This window comes from Micromys minutus (assembly GCF_963924665.1).
Source record: "Micromys minutus genome assembly, chromosome: 30".
NCBI classification, from domain to species: domain Eukaryota; kingdom Metazoa; phylum Chordata; class Mammalia; order Rodentia; family Muridae; genus Micromys; species Micromys minutus.
In genome coordinates, this window is record NC_137965.1 from 28,989,115 (window position 1) to 29,011,921 (window position 22,807).

The 22,807-nt window shown below is 37.8% G+C and overlaps 1 pseudogene across 1 annotated transcript in view; it reads right to left on the minus strand.

The window, feature by feature from the left end:
* Positions 1–1,603: 1,603 nt before the first annotated feature.
* Positions 1,604–22,807, minus strand: part of LOC308439948 (nodal-like) — a 33,656-nt pseudogene continuing 12,452 nt past the window's right edge. The window contains exon 2 of the transcript in view: positions 1,604–2,473. The product of the transcript in view is annotated as a nodal-like (transcript). The remainder of the gene's footprint in view (positions 2,474–22,807) is intronic.

The following is a 22,807-nucleotide window of genomic DNA, read 5'->3' on the forward strand; positions in this document are numbered from 1 at the left end:
GTGGGTTGAAATGTATTTTTTGAGCTTTAGTAGAGTTTCTTTTATGAATGTGGGTGATTTTTTATTTGGAGCATATATGTTAAGGATTGAGAGTTCCTCCTGACAGATTTCGCCGGTAATGAGTAAAAAGTGTCCTTCTTTATCTTTTTTGATAACTTTTGGTTGGAAATTTACTTTATTCGATATTAGAATAGCCACTCCAGCTTGCTTCTTGGAGCTGTTTGCTTGGAAGTTTTTTTCCCACCCTTTTACTCTGAGATAGTGTCTGTCTCTGTCTCTGAGATGAGTTTCCTGTATGCAGCAAAAGGCTGGATTTTGTTTATGTATCCAGTCTGATAGTCTATGTCTCTTTATTGGGGAGTTGAGACCATTTATGTTAATAGATATCAAGGAATAATTGTTTCTGTTTCCTGCCATTTTTGCTTTTTTGGGTTGAGTTGTGTCTGTGTTTTTTTTTTTTTTTTTAGTTTTCTTGTTTAGGAGTTTTCTTGTTTTTACTAGGCTGTATTTTCCCTCCTTGTATTGGGTTTTCCACCTATAATTCGTTGTAGTGCTGGGTTTGTGGTCAGATATTGTGTGAATTTTGATTTGTCTTGAAATATCTTTGTCTCTCCATCGATGGTGATTGATAGTTTTGCTGGGTATAGCAGCTTGGGCTGGCACTTGTGCTCTCTATTCTAATAGTTCCATGTTTACATGTAACTTGTACATTTTTACTTTGTGTTTTAATTGTCATTTTTTTTCTTTCTTTTTTTTTGTTTTGAGTATTTTGTGTCTACTGGATTCATTTTCTTGTCCTCTCTCTTTTGTAATCTGTACATTTATTTACCTTGTGTAACATCTCCTACATTTAGTTAGGGACCTTTCCTTTTATGATTTGTTTAAAATTAATTTTCTGCATTTTTGAACAACTTTATTTAATTTAATTTTATTTTGAATTATCACTGACTTTTAATAAACTTGGATTGTGTCTGCCAAGCAGACGTCTGAGAGCTCTGGTTTCTAAAGTCCACCATGACCAGTCCCCTCTTGGACAACTGCCTGCCTCTCTAGTCAAAGGCACCAGCTGGCTCTGGAGAGCTGGACAGTGGCTTTATTTTTCAGGCAACTCATTAGGGATCAGAGAGACCCTGACCAGGGCCAGTATGTCACTGCCAGCCAGCCAGAAAGTTGTGGAGCTCCCCTAGCTCAGCTTGAAACAGGGAGAGCAAAATGACTAGTTTTAATCTAATTATAATTTATATACTAATCTTGAGGGAGGGACAGCAGGTCACAGACCACTTTTGAGAATACAGAAAAGCTACAGATGACCTCAAAAATAAATACATATATACCCCAGCCTTTGCACACATTTTCAAGCAGTTCATAAACCCTATTTCTAGGGAGCCCAGGCAGCCCCTCCAAGGCTTCCCTATCCTGCTTCCCCACAGTAGCCTCTGGCTTGGCAGGTCTAAGAGCTCTGTATGCACAGGGGGGCGGGACTTCTTTAGATCCAGCAGACAGAACTCTTCCATTTCTGCTCCCTGGATAGACACAATGGAGTCTCCTTGGAGTTCACCAGCATTGTGGAGGGCAAGCCAATTCAGCACTCCCCCTGGCTCTGTCAGAGGCACCCACACTCCTCCACAATCATGTCCTTGTGGTGTTCCAGGAGGACCCTGCCATTGTCCATATAAAGCATGCTCAGTGGTTTGGTCTTCACAGGGGCACAACATGTGGAAGGAAGCTGGTGGGGCTGGTACCATTTCAGGAGACTCTGGATGTAGGCGTGGTTGGTAGGATGAAACTCCTCCCCCACAGGGTTAGGACACTCCCCCTCACAGTGAAACGCATCATACTACTTGGGGTAGATGATCCAGGAGCCCCAGCCAATCAGGGTAAAATCCACCTGGAACTTGACCTTCCTACACAGTTGGCTTCTGTCTGGCAAATGATGGCGGCGCTGCCTTCTGCCCCATCCGCCCCTCTCTACAGACAGCTGTCCCTCCTGGGCCTGCCAGGAGCTCGCAGCTTCCAAGAGCAAAGTGGTGCTACCTAGCTGCCTCTGCTTCTGAGACGGGTTGGAATAAAGCATGAGCACACTGGTGCTGGCGACAGGGACAGGTGTGGTGTGTGGCTGATGCCAACACTTTCCTGCTTGACTGGACACCTGCTTCTCAAGTGCCCTGGGGTCCCTTAGCCACTTGGAGAGTGGATTGGTCACCTCCAGGACTGTGCTCTCTGAGGCAAACGTGACCTGAGAAGGAATGATGGTGAATCTTTCCATTCAAACACGCTCCGGGCAGGCAGCCTGTTCCTGCCCTGGATCCAGCTTGGCATGGTAGAAAATGTCTATAGGGCTGGGCAGCTGTAGCTGGAGCTCTGCCCATACCAGATCCTCTTCTTGGCTCAAAAAGGAGAAGTCAAATGTGAAGGTCCAGTTCTGTCCAGTCAAGTCCACATTCTGCCTCTTCTGGACCCCTGGCAGTCCTCTCTTTCCAATTCATCCAAAAGCAGGTAGGGAGTGCCAGGAGAGGGGGCAGTCCTCTGTTCTCGAACAACTTTTTTTTTAAAAAACAAAGATAAATGTACAAATTTTAAGAATTTTGGATAAAAGTATACTAATACATTTTTGTCAATGTTTAGCTTTTTTTTTTTAAAGGTTTGATATTGTGCATTAAGGTCTTACTAGTTACAATGAGCATAAAGAACATGTGAAACAGGACATAACCTGGAATTAGTCAACATTTTCTTGGTGTGTAAGGAATGAGCATAATGATTTTCTTTTTCTTTTCTTTGTATTCTTTCTTTTTTTTAAATTTTTTTCTTGAGGTTCACACAGTCTGTGAGTTGTTTCTGGAGTGTTCAGAGCTTTCTAGGGTTAGTATCCCATTATTAGTGACTGCATATTATGTCTGTTCTTTTCTGACTGGGTTATCTCACTCAGGATGATATTCTCTAGATGCATCCATTTTCTTAAGAATTTCATTAAGTCATTGTTTCTGATAGCTGAGTAATTGTGCAAATGTACCACAATTTTTGTATCCATTCATCTTCCGAAGGGCATTTGGGTTCTTTCCAGCTTCTGGCTATTATAAATAGAGCTGCTATAAACATTGTGGTGCATATATCTTTGTTGTGTACTAAAGTGTCTCTGGGGTATATGCCCAGAAGTGGAATAGCTGGGTCTTCAGGAAGTACTATGTCCAATTTTCTGAGGTATCGCCAGACTCATTTTCAAAGTGGTTGTATTAGTTTGCAACCCCACCAACAGTGGAGAAGTTTTCTTCCTTCTCCGCAACATTGCCAGCATCTGTTGTCATCTGAGTTTTGGATCTTGGCCAATCTGACTGGTGTGAGGTGGAATCTCAGTGTTGTTTTGATTTGCATTTTTCTGATGGCTAAGAATGTCCAGCACTTCCTCAGATATTTCTCACCCATTCGGTATTCCTCAGCTGAGAACATTTTGTTTAGCTCTGTACCCCATTTTTAAGTAGGGTTATATGATTCTCTGGTGTGTAGCTTTTTGAGTTCCTTGTATACCTTGCATATTAGGCCTCTATCTGATGTGGAGTTGGTAAAGATCTTTTCTCATTCGGTTGGCTGCCGTTTTGATTTCTTGACAATGTCCTTAGCCTTACAGAAACTTTGCAATCTCATTAAGTGCCATTTGTTAATCTTTGACCATAGAGCTTAAGCCAGTGGTGTTTTCTTCAGAAAATTTTCTCCTGTGCCTATGTGTTCTAAGGTTATCCTTACTTTCTCATCTAATAGTGTCAGTGTATCTGGTTTAATGTGGAGATCTTTGATCCACTTACACTTGAGCTTTGTACAAGGAGATAAGAAAGGATCTATTTTCATTCTTCTGCATGCTGAGTGCAAGTTGGACCAGCACCATTTGTTGAATAAGCTGTCCTTTTTCCACTGAATGTTTACAGTTCCTTTGTCAAAAATCAGGTGTCCATATACATGAGGGCTCATTTCTGGATCTTCTATTCTATTCCATTGATCCACATGCCTATTTCTGTACCAGTACCATGCAGTTTTCAGCACATTTGCCCTGTAATATAGCTTAAGGTCAGGGATAGTGATTCCCGCAGATGTTTTCTTGTTGTTGAGGATTGATTTCACTATTCTAGGTCTTTTGTTATTCCATATGACATTGCACATTGATATTTCTAATTCCATGAAGGACTTGGTTGGAGTTTTGATTGGGATTGCATTGAATCTGTAGATTGCTTTTGGTAGAATGGCCATTTTTAAAATGTTGATCCTTCCAATACATGAGCATGGAAGATCTTTCTATTTTTTGAGATATTCCTAAATTTCCGTTTTTAGAGGTTTTACGTTCTTGTCATACAGGTCCTTCACTTGCTTAATTAGAGTAACACCATGGTATTTCATAGTTTTTGTGACGACAGTGAAGGGTACCTTTTCCCTAATTTCTTTCTCCACATGTTTTTCCTTTGAGTATAGGAGGGCTACTGATTTGTTTGAGTTAATTTTGTATCCGGCCACTTTGCTGAACTTGTTTATCAGCTGTAGGAGTTCTCTGGTGGAATTTTTGGGGTCATTAAAGTACACTATCATGTCATCGACAAAGAGTGATGTTTTTATCTCTTCCTTTCCTATTTGTAACCCTGTGATCTCCTTTTACTGTCTAATTGCTCCAGCCAGGACTTCCAGTCCTATTTTGAATAGGTAGGGGGAGAGTGGGCAGCCTTGTCGGGTCCCTGATTTTAGCGGGATTGCTTCAAGTTTCCCACCATTAAGTTTGATGTTGTTTGTTGGTTTTCTGTATATTGCCTTTATTATGTTTAAGTATGGACCTTAGATTCCTGTTCTTTCCAGGACTTTTAACATGAAGGGGTGTTGAATTTTGTCAAATGCTTTCTCAGCCTCTAGTAAGATGACCATGTGATTTTGTTCTTTGAGTTTGTTTATATGGTGGATTACATTGATGGATTTCCTTATATTAAACCATCCCTGCATCCCAGGGATGAAGCCTACTTGGTCATGATGAATGATCTTTTTGATGTGTTCCTCAATTTGCTTTGCAAGGATTTTGTTGAGTATTTTTGCATCAAAGTTCATAAGTGAGAATGGTCTGAAGTTCTCTTTTATTGTACGGTCTTTGTGTGGTTTAGGTACGAGGGTTATTGTAGCCTCAAAAAATGAGTTTTGTAGTATTCCATCTGATTCTATCTTTTGGAATAGTTTGGAGAGTATTGTTATATCCTCAATAAATGTCTGACAAAATTCTGCACTGATCCCGTCTGGACCTGGGCTTTTTTTGGTTGGGAGGCTTTTGATGATTTTTCTATTTATTTAGGTGTTATAGGATTATTAAATGGTTTACTTGCTCCTGGTTTAACTGTAGGATCTTGTATCTGTCTAGGATTTCATCCATTTCCTCCAGATTTTCCAATTTGTGGAGTATAAGTTTTTGTAGTTGGATCTGATGATTTCTTGAATTTCCTCAGTTTCAGTTGTTATGTCGCCACTTTCCTTTCTGATTTTGTTAATTTGTATACTCTCTTTTTGCCCTCTAGTTAGACTGGCTAGGGTTTTATCAATCTTGTTGATTTTCTCAAAGAAACAACTCTTGGTTCTGTTGATTTTTTTCAATGGTTCTTTTTGTTTCTATTTGGTCTATTTCTGCCCTAATTTTGATTATTTCTTTCCCTCTACTCTTCTTGGGTATATCTGCTTCCTTTTGTTCTAGGGCTTTTATCTGTGCTATCAGGTTTCTGATGTAAGCTCTCTCCAGTTTCTTTTTGGAAGCACTTAGGGCTATGAGTTTTCCTCTCAGTACTGCTTCTATTGGGTCACATAGTATTGGGTATGTTGTGTTTTTGTTTTCGTTGATATCTAGAAAATCCTTAATTTCTTTCTTTATTTCTTCTTTGACCCTGCTATCCTTTAACAGAGCGTTGTTTAGTTTCCATGTGTATGTGGGCATTTTGTTGTCTTTGTTGTTGTTAAAGACCAGCCGTAGACCATGGTGATCTGAGAGGATGCATAGGAGTATTTCAATTTTCTTATATCGATGGAGGCTCGTTCTGTGTCCAATTATGTGGTCAATTTTTGAGAAGGTGCCATGGAGTGTTGAGAAGAAGTTGTATTCTTTTACTTTAGGATGATATGTTCTGTTGATATCTAGTAATTCAAGTTTGTTCAAAGTCTCTGCTAGTTTTACAGTGTCCTTGTTCATTTTCTGTTTCCATGATCTGTCCATTGGTGAGAGTGGGGTATTAAAGTCTTCCACTCTTATTGCGTGGGGTAAAATGTATTTTTTGAGCTTTATTAGGGTTTCTTTTATGAATGTGGGTGCTTTTTAATTTGGAGCATATATGTTAAGGATTGAGAGTTTCTCCTGACAGAATTATCTGGTAATGAGTAAAAAGTGTCCTTCCTTATCATTTTTGATAACCTTTGGTTGGAAATTTACTTTATTTGATATTAGAATAGCCACTCCAGCTTGCTTCTTGGAGCTGTTTGCTTGGAATTTTTTTTCTCACCCTTATACTCTGAGATAGTGTCTGTCTTTGTCTCTGAGATAAGTTTCCTGTATGCAGCAAAAGGCTGAATTTTGTTTTTGTATCCAGTCTGATACCCTATGTCTCTTTATTTGGGAGTTGAGTCAATTTTTTAATAGATATCAAGGAACAGTTGTTTCTGTTTCCTGCCTTTATTTTGTGGGTTAAGTTGTGTTTGTGTCTTTTTCTTCTTTTAGTTTTCTTGTTTAGAAGTTTTCTTGTTTTTACTAGGCTGTATTTTCCCTCATTGTATTGGGTTTTTCACCTATAATTCGTTGTAGTGCTGGGTTTGTGGTCAGATAGTGTGTAATTTTGATTTGTCTTGAAATATCTTCATCTCTCCATCGATGGTGATTGATAGTTTTGCTTGGTATAGCAGCTTGGGCTGGCACTTGTGCTCTCTTAGGGTGTGGGTGTTATCTGTCCAGGCTCTTCTAGCTTTCATAGTCTCTGTTGAGAAATCGGGTGTGAGTCTGCTTGGCCTGCCTTTGTATGTTTCCTGACCTTTTTCATTTACTGCTTTTAGTATTCTTTCTTTGCTTTGGGCACTTGATGTTTTTAGTATTATGTGTTTGGAGGTATTTCTTTTCTGGTCCAACCTATTTGGAGTTCTGAAGGCTTCTTTTATGCTCGTGGTCATCTCATTCTTGAGGGTAGGGAAGTTTTCTTCTATGATTTTGTTGAAGATTTTTACTGTGCCTCTTAGTTGATACTCTTCTCCCTCTTCTATTCCTATTATCCTTAGGTTCGGTCTTCTCATTGTGTCCTGGATTTCCTGGACATTTGAGGTTAGGAGCTTTTTGTTTTTTGCATCTTCTCTGGCTGTTTTGTCTATGTTTGCAATGTTGTCCTCTGCCCCTGAGATTCTCTCTTCCATCTCTTTTAATCTATTGGAAATGCTTGCTTCTGTGACTCCTGATTTCTTTTTTAGGTGTTCTACCTCTAGGGTTATCCCTTTTTGTGTTTTCTTTATTGTGCCAATTTCCATTTTAAGTTCTATCTTCCATTTTTTTTATCTCTTTGTTTGTGTTTTCCTGTAGTTCTTTGAGTTTTTATGTTTCCTCTTTAAAAGCTTCTGAATCTTTTTGCTTTTCCTTCTGTTCTTGTTTAATTATCTCTATCAGCTTCTTGAGGTATGATTTCAGGTCTGTGTCTTCCTTTTCTGGAGTGTTTGGAATTCTGATGTTTGCTGTTATGGGAGAGCTGGGTTCTGGTGTTGCCAGGTTGTCTTGGTTTCCTTGGGATATACTCTTTCACTTTCCTCTTGCCATTTTGTTGTCAGTGATATGTTCTTGCCTTTCCCTTGTATCTGGTCTGTGTCCCTGGATCTCCACTGGTCCAGGTGGCAGATGGGTCGAGCCCTGTTTTTTGCCTCATAGTCGTAGGGTGTGAGCAGAATTTCCAAAGTCTGTTCCCGGGCACTGGATCAGGCAGGGCAGGGCAGGTCAAGGCAGGGGGTGCACTTTTTGTTTGCACTCCGCAGAGATCCCTCCTTTCCCCAGCAGCCTAGGTCTCTCACTCACAGGTTGTTCAACCTTTTCGAGCTGCCGTTCTGGGTGGCAGATGGTCCAGGCTCTGCTCTGCATCCTGAAGATGCCGCCGGGTGGAAACAGACGTCCAAAGTTCTGTTTCTGGTCGCTGGATCAGACAGGGCAGGGCAGGTCAAGGCAGGGGGTGCACTTCCCATGTGCACTCCGCAGAGATCTCTCTGCTCCCTGGCAGCCCAGGTCTCCCACCCACCAGTTGCTCAGCCTCCTACAGTTTTCAATACTGACATTCTGCTTTCATTTAATTCTTAAGCCCACCCACCTGTGAGAGGGTTCTTCCTCACTGGCCCTCCCAAGTATTCCTGAAGGCCAATAGCATTATTATTCTCTGAGACAACAAGTTTCCACATTATTAAGCTCAACCTCTCCCACTGAGGCCATACAAATCAGTCCTCTGATCTACATGCCTCAAACCTGCCCATGTAAGCTCCTTGGTTTTTTATGTAGTCTCTGGGAGCTCCAAATAAGCCCCAAACAGGGGCCATATCTGTTTATTGGAGATGATTCCTTCAATTCAATCTATGCACTTTGTAGAATTTTGATTGATACCATGGTCATTGAATCTTAGTAGTCTCTCTCATCCCATATCTCTGAGACTTTTTAGAACACCTACTGCTGTATATTTTAATAATTCTTCTGACCTTCTGTAAGTCACTTCTGTCTTTCAGCAACCTAATAATATTGAATAACATTTGTGGGGCACAAACATTTCATTTGTTCACATAGATAACTAAAAAAATGGAAAACGATTTTTAACAAATCCACACCTGATAGGGGACCAATATCTAAGATATATATATATATATATATATATATATATACCTCTGGAAACTAGATTATAGGAAAGCAAATATAGTCAGAACATCTGCCTCCAGGAAAAGCAGAGACCCAGACACACAGGAATGGAGAGAACTGGGTGAGAAAGGATTCCGACTAGCCAGGGGTCAGAGAGATCTCAGCAGATCATGCAAAAAGTGTGTGCCTGCCCATCTTGGTCCAGTGACCCAGGAACCCGGCATTGGTCCCTCTGTTCTTAGCAGGCGAGTTTTGTGGTACACAACAGGCACTTGGACCATCTGCCACCAGGAACAGCAGAGATCCAGGGACACAGGCCAGGCACAAGGGAAGGGTAAAAACCAATCACTTAAAACAAGATAGCAAGAGGAAAGCTAAAGAATATACCCCAAGGCATCCCAGACAACCTGGCAACACTAGCACCCAGCTCTCCAGTCACAACAAACAGGCAAATGCCAAATTTTAAAGATAAAGAAGACTCAGACTGAAAATACTACCTAAAGATGATGATAGAGATCCTTAAACAAGAATAGGAGGAAAAACAAAGAATAAGAAGCTTTTAAAGAAGAAACAAGAAAAACACTCAAAGGGTTCAAAGAAGTAGAAGAAAATAGAAACAAAGAGATGAAAGATTGGAAGAAAGAATTTAAACGTAAATGGACACAATAAAAAAAAAAAAAAAAAAAAAAAAAAAAAAAAAAAAAAAAAAAAAAACACTAAAAGAGACAACCCTAGAGGTTGAAATCCTAAAAAAAGAAATGACATGTCACAGACAAGTATTTTTTAACAAACTACAAGAGATGGAAGAGAGAATCATGGAGACCAAAAACAACATTGAAAACATAGAGAAAACAGTCAGAAAAGATGCAAAAACTAAAAAGATCCTAACCCAAAATATCCAGGAGATCCAGGAAACAATGAGAAGACCAAACCTACGGATAATAGGAATAGAAGAGGGTGAAGAATATAAATAAGAGGTGCTGTAAATTTCTTCAACAAAATAGTAGAAGAAAACTTTTCTACCCATAAGAATGAGATGACAATGAACAATAAAGAAGCCTAGAGAATTCCAAATAGATTGGACCAGAAAAGAAATTCCTTCCAACACATAATAGTCAAAACACCAAGTACCCAAAGCAAAGAAAGAATACTAAAAGCAGTAAGGGGAAAAGGTTATGTAACATATAAAGACAGAACAATCAGAATCACATCCGATTTCTCAACAGAGCCTACAAAAGATAGAAGAGCCTGGGCAGACATCATGCAGACCCTATGAGAACACAAGTGCCAGCTCAAGCTGCTATACCCAGCAATCTATCAATAACCATAAATGGCGACATGAAGATACTACAAGACAAAAATAAATTCACACAATATATGGCCACAAACCCTTCACTATAACAAATTATAGGTGGAAAACCCAATACAATGAGGACAACTATCTCATAGTAAAAACAAGAAAACTCATAAGCAAGAAAACCAAAAGAAGAAACACACACAGGCAAAATTCCACCTACCAAAGCAGTAATTTCAGGAAACAGCAAACGCTGTTCCTTGATATCTATTAAGACAAATGGACTCAACTTCCCAATAAAAAGATATAGGCTTTTAAACCGGATACATTAACAAACCCAGCAATTTGCTGCATAAAGGAAACTCATTTCAGAGACAAAAACAGACACTATCTCAGAGTAAAAGTTTGGGAAAAAACCTTTCAAGCAAATGGCCCCAAGAAGCAAGCTTGAGTGGCCATTCTAATATCGTATAAAGTAGATTTTACACCAAAAGTTCTCAGAAAAGATAAGGAAGGACACTTGATAATCATTACAGGAGAAATGCTTCAGGAGAAACTCTCAATCCTTAACGCATATGCTCCAAACACAAATGCAACAAAATTTATAAAAGAAACCCTACTAAAACTCAAAAAGTTCATTTCACCCCACACAATAACAGTGGGAGACTTTAATACCCCACTCTCACCAACGGACCGATCATGGAAACAGAAACTGAGCAAGGAAAATGTAAAACAATCAGGAACTAAAATCCAACTGGTATTAATAGATATCTACAGAACATATCATCCTAAAACAAAAGAATACACCTTCTTCTCAGCACCTCATGGCACATTCTTGAAAATTGAACACATAATTGTACACAAAACAAGGATCAATCAATAAACAAAATTGAAGTACTCCCATGCATCCTTTCGGATCACCATTGTCTAAGTCTGGTCTTTAATAACAACAGAGACAACAAAAAGCCCATATACACATGAAAACTAAACAATGCTCCATTAAACAATAGCAGGGTCAAAGAAGAAATGAAGAAATTAAGGATTTTCTAGAATTCAATGAAAATGAAAACACGACATACCCAACCCTATGGGATGCAATGAAAGCAGTACTGAGAGGAAAACTCATAGCTCTGAGTGCTTCCAAAAAGAAACTGCAAAGAGCATACACTAGCAACCTGACAGCACAGTTGAAAGCTCTAGAAAAACAGGAAGCATATACACCCAAGAGGAGTAGACAGTACCAAATAATCAAGCTAAGGGCAGAAATAGATCAAATATAAACGAAAAAATAGTTCTAATAGTGAACAAAACCTAGAGCTGATTCTTTGAAAAAAATCAAAAAGATTGATAAACCCTTATCCAGACTAACTAGAATGCAAAGAGAGAGTATAAAAATTAATAAAATCAGAAAGCAAAGTGGAGAAATAACAACTAAAACTGAGGAAATTCAAGAAATCATCAAATCCTACTACAAAAGACTATACTCCACAAGGTTGGAAAATCTGGAAGAAATGGATGAATTCTTAGACAGATACAAGACACTAAAGTTAAATCAGGACCAAGTAAACCATCTAAACAATCCCATAACTTTTAAAGAAATAGAGGCAATCAACAAAAGCCACCCAACCAAAAAAGCCCAGGTCCAGATGGGTTCAGTGCAGACTTTTATCAGACATTTATTGACAAGATAATACCAATACTTTCCAAACTATTCCACCAAATAAAATTAGGTGGAACACTAGTTAACTCATTTTTGAGGCTACAACAACCCTTGTTCTTAAAACACAGAAAGACCCTACAAGGAATGAGAACTTCAGACCAATCTCACTTATGAACATTGATAAAAAGATACTCCATAAAATCCTTCCAACCCGAATCCAAGAACACTTCAAAATGATCATTCACCATGATCAAGTAGGCTTCATTCCTGGGATGCAGGGATGGTTTAATATAAGGAAACAAATCAATGTAATCTACCATATTAAAAAAAAGACACATAGTAATGTCACTAGATGATGAGAATGCATTTGAGAAAATCCAACACCCCTTCACTGGCAAAAGTCTATGAAAGAACAGGAATCCCAGGACCATACCTAAATATAAAAAAAGCAATATACAGAAAACCAACAGCAAACATCAAACTCAATAGTGGGAAACTTGAAGCAAACCCACTAAAATCAGGGACACGACAAGGCTGCCCACTCTCCCCCTACCTATTCAAAATAGTACTGGATTTCCTGGCCGGAACAATTAGACAGCTAAAAGAAACCAAAGAGTATCATAAGTACTTAGTAAATTTGCCAAGAGTATAATATACAAATCCTACATCCAAATAAATCTATTTCTCTGTGTTAAAAATAATTTGACAAAATGAATAGCTCTTGAAAGCATGAGGAGAGCATGAATCACTTAGGTGACAATAACATGCTTTACACCAGCGCCGACAAGCATGAAGCAGAGGGAAAATGAAAAGAGCTGTGCTTCTTATTTAGACATTCATAAGATGGAGACTCTCTGTACATCTATAGACCCAAAGTCGGTCAAATTTCCAGCAAGACACTGAAGTAACTGACAATTCAGGACTCAAAGTCATAAAACCAGATAGAAAATTATTTAAATTTTTAAAAGAAGATAAACGTGCAGCACATACATAGGTGATTGCTGTCAAGACTCATCATAAAGCTACATTAGTAATGACAATCTTTTACATACAGACCAGTGGGACAAAATGAAGAAGACAAAAATAGATTCACACATACATGAGAATATCATTTCTTTCTTTAAAAGTTTATTCAACAACTGTCTTTGACTTCACTGAGGTAGCTGACCTAATCCAGAACCATAGCTGCCTCCAAAGTGGAAGTCAATTGCTAAGCTAGCCCCAGCCTCATCTTTGTTGTCAGCGCCATGGGAACAGTTCTCCTTCTGTAGATGTCTGTCTGCCTCCTCTGTGAACCTTGAAGATCACTCTCCCTCTGGACTTTGGGGACAAGGCCTGCCAGTCTCACAATGCCTGCAACGTAGGGTCAGGCACAATCCCTGGAGGTAGGTTAGGATAATGTCCAAGATACTGGGTGCCCTTATCCCCAAGGCACCAATAGAAATGTGTCCAGGCAAAAGTCTTCATGAAGCCTCTGGATTTGAGAGATTGCAGGGCCTTCATTACATGAAGGTTGGGCACTTTCTTGTCTGACAGCTCAGAGTGTTTTGGCGTAAGGACAACTTTCTTGTCAACTATCACTGGTTCCTGAAAAATGAGTTCATAGATAGCAATTCTATAATTCTTTTTAGGAATCAATATTGCAAGGGCTACAAGTCAGAGGCAGAGGTGGGAAGGCTACCTTGTTGCTTTAAACAAAGCTGAGAAAATGAAGTGAGAAAAGGTTAAATCTTTTTAACAAATATAGCAACAGTTGAAATTCACAAACAAAAATAAATACCTTGCTCTACATGGGATCAACTACAAAAATATGTTAACATGCACCTGTCATCAAAAGGACTTACACACACATAATCCTAAAGTTTTACTTATGGTGGACAAAACCAAGAAACAAACAGAATTTCCATCAGCAACTAAGTGCATTGTCAAAATTTAGAATTTCCATATAATACCACATTACTAAATTGTAAATTATATAATGCAGCATTGATATGTATGACATATTTAAATTTCAGAAACCTGCTAAATGAAGACTGCAAAAAGAAGCGACACTGAATTATCCCATTCATAAGAAATGTGAATGCATATAAACTTATGAATAATAATAAAAATTGCATTGCAATTCAAAAAAAAAAAAAAAAAAAGAAACCAAAGGGATACAAATTGTAAAGAAAGAAGTAAAAACATCACTATTTTCAGATGACGTGATAGTGTACTTAAGTGACCCCACAAATTCCATAAGAGAACTTCTACAGGAGATAAAGAAGTTCAGCAAAGTGGCTGGATATAAAATTAACTCAAACAAATCAGTAGCCTTACAATATTCAAAGTACAAACATGTGCAAAAAGAAATAAGGGAAAAGATACCCTTCACAATACTCAACAAAACTATGAAATACTTTAGTGAGACTATAACTTAGCAAGTGAAAAAACTGTATGACAAGAACTTCAAACCTCTAAAGAAAAAAAAAAATGAGGAAGATTTCCGAAAATTGAAAGATCTCCCATGCTCATGGATTTGAAGGATCAACATTTTTAAAATGCACATATTACCAAAAGTAATCTACAGAATCAATTCAATCCCCATCAAAATTCCAACCCAGTTCTCCACTGAGATGAAAAGAGCAATGTGCAATTTCATCAGGAATAACAAAAGACCTAGAATAGCGAAATCCATCCTCAACAACAAGAAAACATCTGCAGGAAGCACTATCCCTGACCTCAAGCTAAATTACAAGACAATTGTGCTGAGAACTGCATAGTATTTGTAGTGAAATGGGCACGAAAATCAATGGAATAGAATAAAAGATTAAGAAATTAGCCCTCATGTACATGGTCACCTCATTTTTGACAAAGGAGCTGTAAACATTCAGTGGAAAAAGGAAAACCTATTCAACAAATGGTGTTGGTTCAATTGGCACTCAGCATGCAGAAAAATAAAAATAGACCCTTTCTTATCTCCTTGTACAAAGCTCAAGAGCAAGTAGATCAAAGATCTCCACATTAAACTTGGTACACTGAAACTATTAGATGAGAAAGTAGGGAAAACCTTAGAACTCACAGACACAGGAGAAAATTTCCTGAACAAAACTCCAATGGCTCGTGCTCTAAGTTCAAATGGGACTTGGTGAGGTTGCAAAGTTACTGTAAGGTTAAAGACATTGTCAATAAAACAAAACGGCAGCAAACAGAGTGGGAAAAATATTTGCCTATCCCACATCAGATAGAGGACTAATATCATACGTATAAAAAGAACTCAAAAAGTGAGAAACCAGAGAATCAAAAATCATATTAATAAATGGGGTACAGACTTAAGAAAGTTCTCAATTGAATATCGAATGGTTGAGAAACATCTAAGTAAGCGCTCAACATCCTTAGCCATCACGGAAATGCAAATTAAAACAACCCTGAGATTCCACCTCACACTAACCAGAATTGCTAAGATCAAAAATTCAGATGACAACAGATGCTGGCGAGGATGTGGAGAAAGAGGAACATTTCTCTAATGTTGGTGGTGTAAGAAACTGATACAACCACTCTGAAAATCAATCTGGTGGTTCCTCAGAAAAGTAGACATAGTACTACCTGAAGACCCAGTTATTCCACTTCTGGGCATTGACCCCACAGAGACGCTCCAACATACAACAAATATACATGCACCACATTGGTCTTAGCAGCCCTATTTATAGTAGCCAGATACTAGAAATAACCTGGAAGTCCTTCAGTAAATGAACAGATAGAAAACTGTGGTACATTTACAAAATGGAGTACTACTTAGCTATCAGAAACAACGATTTAACAAAATGGATGTATCTAGAGAATATCATTCTGAATTAAGTAACCCAGTCACAAAAGAACAGACATAATACCCAGTCACTAATAATTGGATACTAACCCCAGAATGCTCTGAACACAGAAACATCTCATAGAGTATAAGAAGTTCAAGAAAATCAAAGGCCAAAAAAGAAAAAAAAAGAAAGAAAAAAAAAAATGAAAAACCATTATGCTTAGTATTTACACACCAAGATTACTTTGACTATGTCCAGGTTACAACCTGTTTTACATGTACTTTATGCTCATTGTAACTATTAAGATCTTAATGCACACTATTAATCCTTTTTGAAATTAAAGTACTGACAAAAATGTATTTGTGTACTTTCATGAAAAAAATGCTTAAAATCTGTACATTTATATTTGTTTTTAAAATAAATTTGTTCAATTTTTTAAAAAAGGTAGTTTTAAAAATATTGGTGAATACATTTTTTGTTTGCATGCATGTATGAACAGCAGATGTGAATGTACTCTCAGTGAATAAAAGAAGGCATTGGATACTATAAACTGCAGTTACAGATTGCTTTGGACTACAGTGTGTAGGTTCTGGAAATTGATCAGGTGTCTTCTGTAAGAGCACTTGTTCTTATCCACTGAGCCACTTTAAATCACCAGTTTCTCATGTAATTTTTTCAGACATTTTGTTTTTCAGCTAGTTTAGAAAAAAACATGCCAAGCTCACTGAACAGATTCCTACCATGTGTTTATATGTTTGCTTAGATACAAAGATTCTCCTCTTTTCATAGCAAGTATCTTGTAAATTGAGATATCTTTCTAGACCACATGAATATAATTTACTTCAGATGTTTCATGTTCATGCTAATATGAATTCACATTGCTACCATTTCACTCTAAGATTAATTCTTTGGGTTATACTTGAGGGGAATATTGTCAATATTTTGTAGAAAAGTTTAAATATTTAGGTTAGGATATAATACAAAGAAATATTGGATTACACAGCCTGACATATCTACATGAAGTTGATTCTTTCCTCATGAAAAAAATTTAAAAGGTATAAATGAAAAGAAAAAGTAAAGGAAATGATCTCTAATGATTTTCTGCTATTCTTTTAGATTGCTACATGTCTTAGGAGTCTTCAGAGGCATCATCTAGCAATTGAGAGGGTCTTGGTCAGAGAACACAGTCAAACAATAGATCTAGGTACACTAATCCCTCAGAAGAGTGAAAGGAGGAAGGTAGAAGCCAGAGGGGTCAAGGATACTCGGAAAACACATCCCAAAGTATCAACTAAGCAGGGATAATAGAAGCCCATAGAGACTAAAGCGACAACCATGGACCCTGCATGGAATTTGTACTAGATCCTTTGCTTATATTGGATGGTTGTGTAACTTTGTGTTCTTATGGGGTTCCTAACAGTGAGAGCAGGGGTGTCTCTGACCCCTTTTCTTATACCTGAAAAGAATTTCCTCCTAGGGAGCAGCCTTATCTAGCATTGATATGAGGGTTAGTTTCTAATCTTAATTCAATTTTATATTCTGCATTTAATAATTTTATTTACTCATTTATTTACCTATTTATTCATTTTTAAGGACACAGAGGGAGAAGTAGGGCAGAGGGAAAGTTTGTGTGTTGACGCTTACTTGTTGAAAGGGAGTTAGGAAAAAAAAGGAGTTAGTTAAGATTGGGATATAATAGAGATAAAGAGACCGAAAGAGCCATGTGTGGTGGCACAGCCCTGGAATCCCAGCACTAGAGAGGGAAGATTCCTGAGGCCTCAGAACACATTTTCTAGTCAAATTTTATGAGCTTCTGGTAAGTGAGAAATCTTGTCTCAAAAATCAGGTAAAGATTAATTGAAGAGGACAACTGATGTTAATATCTGGCTTTCACACTGAAACTCCATACATTCATTTAGCTTATAATACAGTGTACTGCTCATGGTGGTGTTAAGTAAGGACAGGGAGTTTTTCAGTACTGGAAGATTTAAACTCTCATTCCCTTAAAAGAATAATTAATACAACAATGTATAGTTCTCAATGGTATGACAAATTAAACCACTTTATACAGTTTCACATGTTTTGGCGACCTCCAACCATGTTACTTTCACTGCTTTTACATAACTGCAATTGTGGTACTCTATGAATACAAATATAAGTATCTGTGTATTTCTATGATCTTAGCTGAGCCCTGTAAATATAGTCACTGACCCTCTCCCCGAAGGGTGATGCAACCCAAAGTTTGAAGACCACTACAGTAATATTTAGAAAACAAAAGGCTGAGGTTTACTACTATAACAAATTACTGATGAGGTTGACCATGGTTCAGCCCCTAAGACTATTTGGTGCTCTTTCAGAAAACCCAGATTTGATTTCCAGTACTCATACTTGGGGATCTACACCTGTAACTTTAACTCCAGGTGATCTGACACCGTCTTGTGGTCTCTACCAGCAGAGAGCACATGTGGTGCACCTACATACACTCATGCACAGGCCTATACATCAAAAAGTGTTAAGAGAATTACTGGTTTCTTTAAAATATGAAAGGCTAATACAGATCAGAATTTAGGATGCTATTATGATAACAGTATTATGGTATACAATACACCTCTGCAATAAAACAGTTAAAAATATAATCAGATAGTTCTTGGGTCCAGTGGCATGGCCTGGGTTCCTATATGTTTAGTATGCTGAAGACAGGAGGATTATAGTTTCAATGCTGTCTACATGCATAGTGCCATTAATGCAGGCCTGGAAAACTTAGTGAAACCAAGTCTCATAGTGGGGCAAAAGAGATGGCCCAGTGGTTAGGAGCACTGGCTGATCTTCCAAAGAATCTATATTTGTATCATAGCATCCACATGGTGCTTTACAACAATGGTAGGCTCAGCTCAAAGTTAAGATTACCTACTGGGTGAGGGGAAATAAAATAAGGGGTTTATGGAGGGGCAATCAGAAAAGAAGATAACATTTAAAATGTAAATAAAATATGTCCAGTAAAAAAAAAAAAAAAAAAAAAAAAAAAAAAACTGTTTCCTACAAAAAAGAGTACCTGTTGATCTTGCAGAGGGCTTGAGTTTAGATACCATCATCAATATCTGATTGTTCACAACTACCTGTATGTAACTTCAGCTTAAGGGCAGGTGATACCTTATTATGGATGATTTTTAAATTATATAAAAGAAAAACATAAAAAGGCTGATTCATGGATCAGTAGTAGAGTGTTTGTATAGTGTTTTCATTGCATTAGATTCAGCCTTCCATCCTGCAAAAACAAAACAGCCAGATATGACAAAACCATCCAAAGGAAGCACAATTATGGTGTCCAAGATTTTTATCTCTAAGGCAAAAACAAAGAAAGGACGACCCTCACCAGATTTTAGATGCAGAAACTATCATATAGAAAATATTTATATCTTAACCTATATTTACCTTGTATATCTACAATTTAAATAAAATAGACTGAATTGTAGGGAAAGGAAATGACATGAAGGAGGGTCATGTACATTCCCACTACAAATGGAACACAGTTTACATGCAGACAAAATGAACTGACTCCTATCAAATGACAGAGGCTGTGTTCTGATCCCCACATATTTCTGTGCACACACATGTATTCCCATTCATGAAAATATGTTAAACATTCATCATTAATATTAAAAAGAAAACAGTGAAATCTCACCAATATAAGGAAATGAGCAAGAGTAGGTGAATGTGGCTCAGATAGCATAACGCTTGACTAGCAAGCAGTCTTCTCTGCTTCTGTTCTAGCCTCACATGTGCATAAGTGAAAGAATATAAAGCTATTGTTGGTTGGACTTAGGAAACAGATGTAAGTGTATAATAGGGAACCGACTATGAGCAGGCCTCTAATTCCAGACATGTTCCTAGTCGTGTGTTTACCCCTATGTTTATACCACAGACAAATATAATGAATCTAATAAAAATTACAAGTGCACAATCCATACTTTACAGAGATGCAAGCTAAGCATAGGTTGAGGAATTATATGTGAAGGAAGGAGGAGTTAGAAGGGTAGGAGGGGGAAAGGTTTAAATCCAACTTGGCTTCACATCGGCTTGTTCTGAAATTTATTTACTGAAGCCACAGATATCCTGGTTTTGTCTTGTGTTAGGGAGGCAGATAGGTGAGTTTGCAGGAATTCCCCAGGCAGCTGTCAGTATGGTATGGGGCTGTGTCCCTATCATTAGTGACAACCCAACTGGATCAGACACCACAGGGAGAGAGAGGGAAGGTTTTAGGACACATAACAGATTTCTGTTGAGTCCATGGTACCTGTAGCAGCCCCCCCTCGAATGACCATTGTGAGAAATATTTTGTGATCCATATTCAGTGAGTTCTGAACTCAGAGATCAAATAATTACAGATTGAATATTGAAAGGCCTAGCCCCTGCCTCTCCTCTGACTGGTGGCTGGCAATTGCTAGCGTTGCAGAATTAAGGCCATCTTCCTTGTGAATGAAGTTGCAAACAGAAAAGAGGGTGGTATCAACCATGAATATTCTTTGATGAGGCTTTGATTTATGAAGTAATCTGATGGGGGCATTTGGGGAAGAATTTAAATGCCAGAATATGAGGAGAATTATAAAAATCTGTATGGAGCATGATGTAGTTTTTGCACACACAAACTTAAAGTGGCCAGGGTTGTCTGAACAAGATCACACTAGTCAACCTTCTAGAATGGATTGAAGCAGGTGTAAGAATACCTCACTCCTGAGGAGTTAACAGATATTGATAGCTACTGAGAAAGAACCATTCTTCCATGAGGAGGGTACACCCCTGCTGTTGCCAGAGTTCCACAAAGTGAGTGAATATAATCTGCGCATGTACGTTAACTGAAATTAGCTTTAAATTGCATAATGGATTTACAAACTTTTAGGGAGAAACAACAGGGAGAAAAACCTAATTCAAAAGAAAACAGTAAGAAAATAAGAGTGTGTAAGTGAGAGAAAGAGAAGAGAGACAGAGGTAGAAAAGGAGAGAGAGGGGAACAGAAAGAAAGGATACTCAAAGTCAGGAGATTGAGTACTGCAGTAGGTCTAATTTTTAAAAATGTAGAATAGCCCCATGTAATAGTAACAAACTTTGATCCCAGTACTCTGGAGGCAGAGGTAGGAGGAGATGGATCTCTCAGTTCAAGGTCAGCCTAGTCTATAGGGTAAGATCCTGGATAGCAGGGTAAGATCCTGGATAGCAAGAACTACATACAGAATTCTTGTCCCCAAAAGCCAGGAACTACCCCACAATTTGCCAAAAAAAAAAAAAAAAAAAAAAAAAAAAACAAAAAAAAAAGCAAAAAAAAAAAAAAAACATGCACCAGGTGATGCATATGCCTTTGATTTCTACACCCAGGAGGCAGAGGCAGGTGTATCTCTGAGTTTGAAGCTGGCCAGTGATACCTAAGGAAAAAAGAAAGAAAAACAGGAAAGAAAACCAACAAAAAGCATCAGCTAGCATCCAGAAATCTCACAGCTTACCAGCTAGTATAAAAAGCAGGGATAGTCACAACTCCAACCCACCAAATTGATGATTTTGTTCCTATATAGAGGTTGTTGGAAAAAGACATTCTTCACCTTCTTTTTTTTTTTTTTTTTTTCTTCTAATTTCAAATGTGTTTAATTCCAGCAGTGGAAACCAAACCCAGAGCCTTGAGCAGGTTAGAAAACCATGTTTATCACAAAGGTAAACCTTCACCCACCAAGGGAGTGGTTAAAGACTGACTTTACCAGGTGAAACAAATTCCTCCCAAAGACTTCCATTTCCAACAACTTCCCCAGTAATTTTAGTTATAACAAAAGCATTTTGTCCCTCCAGAACTTATTTTACACATACCACACACATACCCCTCACAGGCATAGGGGTTCCAAAGAATGCACAAACACACACATTTGTGCCAAAGTCTCAAGTATTTGAGGCACAAGCTTTACACTGAAAATGGTAACGAATACTTAATATGAAAACACAGCCATCCATTTTAAAAAGAATACACTATGGACATTAAATGGGTTATATTTGTTTGTTTTTTTTCAAGGTTTTTCTCTATAGTGCTGAGTGTCCTGGAACTCATTCTACAGACCAGGCTAACCTTGAACTCAGAGATCCCCAAGCCTTAATTTTCCATTTGCAGAGCTTAAAGGCATATACCCCAACGCCTGGGTGTATTTATCTATGTTTTATTTTCTTTGAGATAAGGTTTATTTGTGTCTCACTGGATGTCCTGGAACTTGTCATACATACCAGGCTGGCCTCAAGTTTACAGAATCTGCTTCTGTATCTTGAGTACTCTGTTGTGTTTTATTTAATTTTTGTTTAATTATATTTCATTTTAATTAGAACATTTGGAGCTTTTTACAGAATCTATTGATTTCAACTGTTTTTTTCCCACTATTATTTTATCTCAAATTGGTCTTGAGACAAAGGGCATGCATGAATCATCACACCAGGATGAACATTAAAGTTTTTATAATGAATAACAGTATTCCACTATTGCTAATTTCCTGACTTTGATATATTGTGATTCTGAAAATCAGTATTTTTATTTTCAGAACACAAACCTGTAATTATTAGTGGTAGAGATTACAGGCAAATTTGCAAGGGTATCAGTTACAAATTACATAAAGTAAGTGGTTTAAAAAAATAAAAATTCAGTTAGTGCTGTATGTTGACTTGTAGCATGCTTACTTAGTATGTACAGAACCCTGGGTTTCATCACTAGCAACACAGAAAATCAGGCACACACCTGCAATACCAGAATCTGGGAGGTGAAATCAGGTGTAATACTAATTTTATGCCATCTGTGATTTCACTGTGAATTTTTTGGCTAGCCCACATTTCTTGAGACTTTGTCTCAAAAAACCATTCATTCCCAATAATATTAAAATCACTAAGAATTATATAGACTCCTGGTTTCCAGGCAGGGCTCACCAGCTTCACAATTCTTTCCCCAGAGAAGGTGTGGCCTTCTCCTTCTTATGCCCTGTTTTATTGGAAATCTTTGTCTTTTCCTTACAGACACTTAACTCTGGTATCGTCCTTGATTATCACAATTTATTATTCAATTTATTTTTTCAGAGATTTGAATTTCTTGTCATACAGCTCTTTCACTTGCTAAGTTAGTGTCATACCAAGGTATTTCATATTGTTTTTGACTATTGTTAAGGGTTTCTTTCCCTAATTTCTTTCTCAGG